Below are 8,356 nucleotides of genomic sequence, written 5' to 3'. Positions count from 1 at the left end.
ATGATATCCTGGTATTCTTCCAAGTCTAAATGAGGGTTTTTGATTTTTGAGGCAGGATCTACAAATTCTCTTGGTTATTTTCTTGCCCGTGCGATTTTATTTTTTTATTTTAAGTTTTGTAACAGTTTGCTAGTGTGTACAAGCGAGAGTGAAGCTTGCATATAATTAATGGAATGAAATGGCATAGATGTAGCGACCTCTACAATTCTTTTGCTTTGGAGGTAAGAATACGCGATTTATATTGTAACAATTGTTTCGTTCTTGCGCTGCCAGCAACCGACCTGCGCTGCTGCCCGCTGCCGGCCCTTGCCGCGGTGGCGGCGCCTCATCTCCAAAGGGGGTGAGGGAGGCCCGAGCTCTTTCCCGTCGGGGTGGCCGGCCCGTGTGGGGCGTCGCCGGAGGGGAGGGTGGAAACTAGGGCGGCGGCCATGGAGTCTCGTCTGCTGCGGCGGCGGGGTGGTGCGGCTGGGCGCTGCGGGTTGTGGAGGCGCGGCCGTGGCGTAGCAGCAGGCGGTGGCCGGCGGTGCAGGGCGTTCGGGGCCCGATCTGGGCCACGGTGGTGTGGGGTGCCTGAGGTGGTGCGGTGGAGCGCAGCAGCAGTCTGCTGTTGCCGGAGGGGTTACTCCGGGCAGGCGTCGGGGATGGCCAGGTGGGTGCTGCTGCGAGGTGGATCCAGGCGGGCGTGCGAGGGTAGCCAGGTTGGGCGCTGTGTGGCGCGGAGGTGGGCGCAAGGACGCCGGAGCGGCGGCTCCGGGACGATGGGGTGACAGATCAGGAGCCTACGCTCCCGGATCTGATGGGGAGGCGGGCCGTGGCGGCGGCCGGCGGATGCGGCGACGCTTGGGCCGTGTGGATGGTCAGGCGGCGGTGCGTGCAGTCCATGGCCGATGTGCGGTGCAGGGATGGTCTAGGGCGCGCTGTGTTGGTCATTTTCTGGGCTCGCTGGGTTCCAGATGGCTTGGGCAGCGTGAAGCTTCGGTGGTGCTAGGCAGTGGGGCGGCTGCCCCGGGATCTCATCGGTGGCTCCTATGCGGCGGTTGCGCGGCGAGGCAGCGTGAAGCTTCGGTGGTGCTAGGCAGTGGGGCGGCTGCCCCGGGATCTCATCGGTGGCTCCTATGCAGCGGTTGCGCTGTCGCCGCGCAGGAGGTGTGTGTCAACGGAGTGCGCACTGGCGAAGCTTCGTCTTGTTGTCCGATTGCGTGGGAATGTTGTAGGCTCGACTGCTTTAGGCGAAAGCCTGACCGCGCGGCATCCGTGGACGTCGCCGTCCTTCTTGGGGGCGGTCGTGAAGCTCTTCAACCTTCGCTATCCCTGGGTTCACGTCTTCGGGTGAAAGCCTAGATCCTACCTTGCGGGATCGGATGACGGCGTCGTTCTATCGTCGCTTCCCCTCTTGAGGCCGTCGTCTTGAAGCCGGTGATCCCCTTCGCGCACTCCGTCGGGTTGGCCGCACACGGCATCTGGGTTGGCTGGTGGTCAACCGATGATGCGGGTGTTCCGGGGTGGAGGTTTTGCGAGGCAACAACAATGGTGATGAGCAAGTGTACGATGACCTTCGAGGGGCGGTCCGGTGAAGGTCCTATTCGACGCGCGCGTCTTGTGCATCTCCTCTCCGGGTTTCGTCTTCAGAATCGAAGCTGCCAGCCTCTTCTCGAAGAGCCATTTGTTTGTCATAGGCCAACTTGAGCTTCACATGTGTGTAGCTTTTGTGGGTAGCCAGGGTGGTTTGGTGTGCCCCTCGTGGTGGCGAGTGGGTAGTTGTGAGTGTGGGTTTTCGCCCGATTTTCTCCTAAAAACCGAGCACCTTCTACTTAATCAATGAATGAGCCAAAGTTTTTGCCTCCGTTTCAATTTTTTTATTTCGTTCTTCCTTTCCAATAATACCCTTTTGAATGTGTGCTGCCATTTTGGTATCTTCATTGATCAAGTTGAGACTAGCCAACTGATTATTATCGCATCTAAAAAAAAACTGATTATTATCGAGTAAGGTTAGTCTGTTTTCTCCCAAGGAGGGCCGCTTCCGCGCTTTGTTCCCCGCTGAGCCTCCAGAGCCGCCAACCACAACGTGAGAGAAAGGGGTTGAGATTTATTAATTTTGATTTTTGAGTGGTGCAGCGAATCACTGAGGCTCCGATCGAGGGACTAAACAAAGAATCGCGGCCCAATCTGGTTCGAAGAGGCACCACTTAACTTCACATCTATGCAGATTAACAACAAGCACAAGACTAACAGAGGCTGCACCAAGATCCAGCCGGTTCAAAGGGAGGAAGCGGGGCCTCTTCCCAAACGTGGAGCGAGCCCCAAATTGCAGATCCATGCGTCTCTCCAGTTCAAGGTGCATCCATAATTTCTGTGGCTTCCGGCCAGTCAGCTTCTGGTGCTTAAATTTATATTTTGGACAATTTTGCGTCCATATATAGTTCCGCTCATCTGTTATTAATTCTTCTTTTGTTCTGAGAAAGGCAAAATCTTCCACCCGGTACCATCATATCAGATACAGAACTTGACGCAGGATGCTGATATAAGGATCCATGGGGCTAGCCCGTCGATATGTACTTAAAACTAAAGACGGAGATGCCATAACTTCAGTTCAATTTTTTTTTGCAGCGCAAATTGTTGAAGCTGTGGTGATGGCGATTGTCCTGGCTGCATTTGCATCCTACATAAGTCACTTGATAACGCAAGTGGCAGAAAAAGAGCTAGGGATGCTTCTAGGTGTCCATCACGAGATCCAACAGATGGGGGTTAAGCTTCATGATCTCACGAACTTCCTCACTGATGCCGACAGGAGGCGCATCACTGACAAGAGAGTGCAAGCCTGGGTCAACGAGCTCAAGCACGTCATGTATGATGCTGCCAACATCCTCGACCTCTGCCAGCTCAAAGCCATGGAGCAGGGTCCACCATCCGCAGCCTGCATGAAGTGCTTCAACCCTCTGGTTTTCTGTCTGCGGAATCCTCTCTATGCCCACGACATTGGCAGCCGCATCAAGTCACTCAACCAGAGGCTTGACACCATCAATGCGCGAAGTGAAACCTTCAGCTTTGCTAACCTTGGGTCCTATGAGGACCGTGGCAACATGGTGGCCGTGAATGGCAACAACGACCGCGAGACATCCGGGGAGCTCGACTTGTCAGGCGTGGTTGGGGAGAAGATAGAAGAACAAACAAGAAGATTGGTGGAGATCATGCTGACACAAAGGAGAGGCAACAGCAACGTCATAGTTGTCGCCATTGTGGGGGTCGGTGGGATCGGCAAGACCACCCTTGCACAGAAGGTCTTCAATGACGAGGCCATCCGAAGTGAGTTTGACAAGAAAATATGGTTGAGCGTTAACCAGGAATTCGACAAGGCTGAGCTGCTCAGGACAGCTATCACCCTTGCTGGAGGAGACCATCGTGGTGAAAAAGCATTGGCTGTGCTTCAGCCAGCACTTGCCGCTACACTGAAAGCGAATAAGATATTGCTGGTGATGGATGATGTTTGGAACCAGAGAGCATGGGAGGTTGTACTCAAAATTCCCTTGGTCAATGCTGCTGCTCCAGGAAGCTGCATCCTCATCACCACTAGATATGAAACAGTTGCCCGAGGGATGACAGCTGAGGAGCCTTACCACCACATTGATAAATTAGAGGATGAAGATGCCTGGTCATTGCTTAAGAAGCAGGTACTAAGCAATTAACACTAACCTCTGAATCAGGCGAACGGTTTATGTCACTTTATTTTTATTAACACAATTAGCTAGTTATTAACTCTATTGGTTGGTCCCTTACTCCCTTGAACTGCACATTTGCAGGCAATCTCAAGTGAGATAGATGGGTCTGAGATTGAGAAGTTGAAGAATATTGGATTCAAAATTTTAGCAAAATGTGGTGGTTTGCCGCTTGCTGTCAAAGTAATGGGCGGACTCTTGCACCAGAGGGGGACACTATGCCGTGACTGGGAGCAGGTTTTGGATGATTCCGCATGGTCACTATCTGAAATGCCCCAAGAGCTCAACTATGCAGTATACCTGAGTTATGAAGATTTGCCTCCTTATCTTAAGCAGTGCTTTCTATTCTACTCCCTTCTTCCCAAGGGTCAAAAGTTTGATGTTTTTGATGTTGTTGGCATGTGGATTAGTGAAGGATTTATTTATGGGAACTCAAATGACTTAGAAGAACTGGGAATGCATTACTATAAGGAGCTAATATCGAGGAACCTGATAGAGCCAGATTCTGTTAATCTATGGATTGGCAGCATGCATGATGTTGTTCGCTCATTTGCTCAATATGTGGCTAGAGGTGAAGCACTCACAGCTCAGAACGGAGAAACTGATACTAATAGTAAGCTCAGTTCACAAAAGTATCTTCAGTTGTCGATAGAAAACAATGGATTGCAATCAGGGGTTTTAGAGTGGAGATCTTTACAAGGGCAGAAATCACTGAGAACTTTAATCTCAATTGGGAAAATCAATATGAAGCCTGGTGATTCGTTCGTTACTTGTTCTAATCTGCGTACTTTGCATATAGAATCTATGAATGTAGCTGCATTGGTTGAATCTTTACATGAACTCAAGCACCTGAGGTATTTGGCCCTAATAAAGACTGATATATCTGCACTTCCAAGGAATATTGCCAAGATGAAATTATTGCAGTACATTAGCGTCAGAGGATGTGAAAGTTTGGTTAAACTTCCTGATAGCATCGTGAAACTTGGTCATCTGAGGATTCTTAACCTTGCTGGCATAAGTAAAGATGCCAATATTCCTAGAGGGTTCTGTGAGTTGACAAGTATGAGGAGACTAGGTGGGTTTCGAGCCCGCATGAATGGTGACTGGTGCAGTTTGGAAGAGTTGGGGCCTCTTTCTCAGCTTAGGCTTCTTGCAATTAGTGACTTGGAGAATGTATCTATTGCTTCATACGCCGCAAATGCTAGGATTGGTGAAAAGAAGCATCTTACGGAAATGCTCCTTTCCTGCGCTAGCAGACTGGGGAATGATGGGCTGGTCAAAGAGAAAGAAGGAGTCCCTGAGGAAGAACAGCAACAAGTCCAGAAGGTGTTTGATGAGCTCTGCCCTTCTACAAGATTAGAATATCTTAATATCAATGGGTATTTTGGCCAGCGGCTCCCAAGGTGGATGTTGGCAGAAGCGACACCCCTTAACAACTTGCAGTTTCTAAGGATGTATGACCTAGCTTGTTGCACCCAACTTTCTGATGGCCTGTGTCAACTCCCCTATTTACAGGTCATTCAGATCTCCCGTGCTCCATCCATCAAGCTTGTTGGTCCTGGATTCGTGCATCCTTCCCGGGCAGCAACCTCATTTCCTAGATTGCAAAAGATGGGCTTGGATGGACTGGTGGGCTGGGAGGAGTGGCACTGGGAGGAGCATGTGCAAGCCATGCAAAATTTGAAGGATCTTCGGCTCAATCGCTGCAAATTGAAGCGTGTTCCTCCTGGCCTTGTCTCCCATGCGAGGGCTCTGAGAACGTTGATTGTATCCTGGGTCCAGCACCTCAGCTCACTTGATAAGTTTGCTTCCCTTGTTGAGCTTCAAGTGTCTCACAACCCCGACCTGCGGAGGATCACTAATCTTCCCAATCTGCAGAAGCTTGTTATCAACAGCTGCCCAAAGATGGAAGTGCTGGAGGATGTTCCTGCACTCCAGAGGCTGGTGCTGGAGGATTACCTCATGGAAAAGCTCCCAGATTACATGAGAGATATAAAGCCAAGGCATTTGCAGCTAGACTGCAGGCCATGGCTGCTCACTTCAGTAGCTGCAGGACAATCTGGCCCTGAGTGGGATAAGTTCAGCCATGTTGAGCATGTGAAGGCATACGCACATCATGGAAGTGACAGAAGGAAATGGTACGTCATGTACACAAGAGATCACTGCAACTTGGAGTCAAATATTAGCCACTCTACCGTATTTGGAGGTATGTTAAGCACACATGTTTTGTCTTAATTTATTCAGGTAGATCATGCCAATTTAGTTTGTTTATTATTTTTCCTCCTTTCATTCATATATGATAATGTTTGAATGTATTTCGTACCTTTAAACTTTGCTCGAGTGTGTCATTTCAGCGTGTAGATATTCATGGTTGTGATGCCAGCATATATATGCAGGTGGAAGGCAAGCTAGAGAGTAGAGAACTTTGATCATATCCTGGCTCTAGCAAAAAAAAAAAACTGGAAAAAAAGAGAGTAGAGATACCTCTTAGTTCCTCTATAGAAACTTCATAGATATTAATTTAAATGTGATTTCTGGAGTCTATTTTAATACTGTTAGAGTATAGCTCTTGCCTTGCAAGTTATGTATTATTTCTTCTCGTGCAGGAACCTTTTCATCTTCTATGATCGATGCACAAGCACTTGGGTCTGTCTTGAAAATGCGAAGCAACTTCAGCTACATCTGCAGCTTGGTGAGTGTGCCATTTTTGGAAGATAATATGATGGTAAGGGATCAGACCCTGGATGATGGGAGTGGGCTATCTTTAGAAGATCAGGTAGCCATTGCTCTGAGAGTGTTAAGCTCTGGTGAGTCACTAGAGACCATTGGATCTGTTGTTGGTATGAACCGGTCCACCGTCTCGCTGGTAACTTGCAGGTTTGCTAGTTACTTGTGTGAGCGAGCAAACCACCACTTGCACTGGCCAGCCTCAGGTGAAATGGAGGAGATCAAATCGAAGTTTGACAAGATCCATGGCCTTACAAACTGCTGCGGTGTTGTAGACACAGTTCGCATCGCAGTCCCCCTTCTGTCAGCTGAAGCAAACAGCGACCATGAGAAGAACGACGGTATGCTAATACAAGTCGTCGTTGATCCAGATTTGAGGTTCACAAACATTTGGTTTGGATTGTCAAGTAGCATGAACCAGTCGAGCATTTTGCACGGGTCTGGTCTCTTTGAGCTTTGCGAGAAGGGCGAGTGGCTGAATGGGAGCAAGCTGAAGGTATCAGATGGTTCAGAAGTTGGGGAATACATAATTGGTGATGCAGAATACCCTCTTCTTCCTTGGCTCCTCACACCCTACCAGGAGAATGACCTCCCAGATTCGAAAGCAGATTTCAATACGAGACACTCCACAGCCAGAAACGTCGCCCTGAGGGCGCTGGCAAGGTTCAAAGACACTTGGAAGTTCCTGCAGGAAAAATGTGGCGTCCGAACAACGGAGATGAGATGTTTCGGATAATCGACGCGTGCTGCATTTTGCATAACATAGTGATAGACATGGAGAAGGGTGCAGGCATGCCGACCGATGTGGAGGTGAATTACAGTCGGCAACTGCGCCAGCTAGCAGATGAGAACGCCGTCAGGGCGAGGGATAGTCTGTCCCACCACTTGATCAGTAGGTTTACGGAAACATGAGGTAAATTATAACAACAGTTTCATCTTAATTTTCTCTACTAGTTGCTCTCTCCATTAATTTGCTATATTTTTTTTCATCCTATAGTAGTCGACCATGTGAATGAAGAGGAGAAACGGGAAGTAGCTTCATCTGGCTTCCGGGGGTAAAGAGAAGGAAAAGACAGCACATTCACTGGTTTTAGGGGATAAACATGAAAGGAAGCACACAAAAGAACATGAGATAAAGGTGGACTATGCTCTCTCCTCTTTGATTGGTTGTACCGTACACCTTGGTTTCTTTTTCTAACTATAAAAGCAACACATCGACCTGTGCACCTGCATGGGCTAGAAATTTCTATACTTTTAAAATTACTTTGTAAAACCATGATACAATTTAAGATATTATTAACTCTTTAAATATGGTTTGTAAACATGAATTAAGGGCGCACCCGGTGCTCAAAGCTTTTAACATTACTTTGTAAAACCAAGATATTATTTAAGATATTATTAACTCTTTAAATAGGTTTGTAAACATTGTGTGATCTGGAGAAGGGTATTTCTAGTCAGCCTTTCCCTTGCTTTTTTATTATGCAAGGAGGTTGATTTGAACCCAGTACCTCCAAGACACAAGTGGAAGTACTCAACCACTGCACCAGGCCGCTCTTATCTAAACATGAAGCTGTAGATTTAATTAAATCAGGAAGAAGTTTCATGACAGCCCATTCCAATGCCGCTAAAGTTCCATAAAAATCCCATCCCAATTCCCAATACACTCACAGTAAAATGTCCAGGCTACCCACGGTAATATGGGCATTTTATCTTTGTTATAGACAGTAATGTAAAGACAGGTCAGGATATTTATTAGTACTATGAAAAGTATAAGAGGCCAGTTCCTAGAACGACGGTTTTTCTAGTCACACAATGTATGTACGCAGTGATAAAGTTTACAAGGACGAACTGACAACATGACTGCTTAAAAGCTAAGTTCGAAGATTGAAAAAATGTAGATCAAACTGTCTGTATGA

The 8,356-nt window shown here is 47.9% G+C and overlaps 1 pseudogene; it reads left to right on the top strand.

Annotated features, from left to right (window-relative positions):
* Positions 1-2,018: 2,018 nt before the first annotated feature.
* On the top strand, positions 2,019-7,764 carry LOC124675188 (annotated as a pseudogene).
* The last annotated feature ends 592 nt before the right edge of the window (positions 7,765-8,356 follow it).

The sequence above is a fragment of the Lolium rigidum genome, chromosome 7 (genome assembly GCF_022539505.1).
Source record: "Lolium rigidum isolate FL_2022 chromosome 7, APGP_CSIRO_Lrig_0.1, whole genome shotgun sequence".
In the NCBI taxonomy this organism is placed as follows: Eukaryota; Viridiplantae; Streptophyta; class Magnoliopsida; order Poales; family Poaceae; genus Lolium; species Lolium rigidum.
The sequence above is the reverse complement of the archived record's forward strand: the minus strand, read 5'-3'. Positions and strand labels throughout refer to the sequence as shown.